Below are 884 nucleotides of genomic sequence, written 5' to 3'. Positions count from 1 at the left end.
TTGGGAGAGGATAGAGTAAAATTTGCCTATATATATATTTGGACAAGTTATACCCTAAAACACACATGACACACTCCTTTCCCTCTCCATGTGATTTTATAACTAAGATTTGAACTTGGGTGCACTTTTCAGAATCTTGCAGTGCGGCCTCTATATACATTCCAAAAACAAGATGATCCCAAACCCAACAACTGACAAGGAAAACAAAGCCCAACTCTTGAGTTAAATCCCAGTCCACAGTATCTTGATCCATGTATTCACAACACTGGTGAAAGTAGAAACACTTTTTTTTTTAAGGGATTAGTCACCATATGAAAAAATAATTGAAACATTAGCATAGCAAGTCCCAAAAAATAAAAAAATAAAAAAAAATCAGCATACTGTGAATCTTACCAACAGTTATTACTTATTAGTTATTACACTATAAACAAAGGGAAATTGAGATTAACATTACAGTTTTACCCGGAAACTACACGCCAGCTTCTTAATAAATAGGAGAGAAAAAGAAAGAAGTATCATAAATATCATTTCTTAATATAAATCAACTGTTTCTTTACTAAAAATAGCATTATTGGAAAAAAACTAAAAAAAAAAAAGATGATGAGAGTAAAAGTGAATTTGCAATATAATAATGTAGACAAAATTTACCTTGTTCGATATTTCATGTTCAAAGTTTAATTTAGAGTCAACACTTCGGGAAGTAGGATTTTAAACATATCACAATAAAATAATAATTTTATAGAACAACGTATTTCTATTTGTATCTTTAACATTTAAATCGTCCTATTTGTATTCTTAATAGGGGTATTTATGGATTAGATCGTATCTGCAGATTCGCGGTAAATATCCGCATCCGATCCGAAAATTGCGGATACGATCCGATC

The sequence above is a fragment of the Arachis ipaensis genome, chromosome B07 (assembly GCF_000816755.2).
Source record: "Arachis ipaensis cultivar K30076 chromosome B07, Araip1.1, whole genome shotgun sequence".
Classification (NCBI taxonomy): Eukaryota; Viridiplantae; Streptophyta; class Magnoliopsida; order Fabales; family Fabaceae; genus Arachis; species Arachis ipaensis.
The sequence above is the reverse complement of the archived record's forward strand: the minus strand, read 5'-3'. Positions refer to the sequence as shown.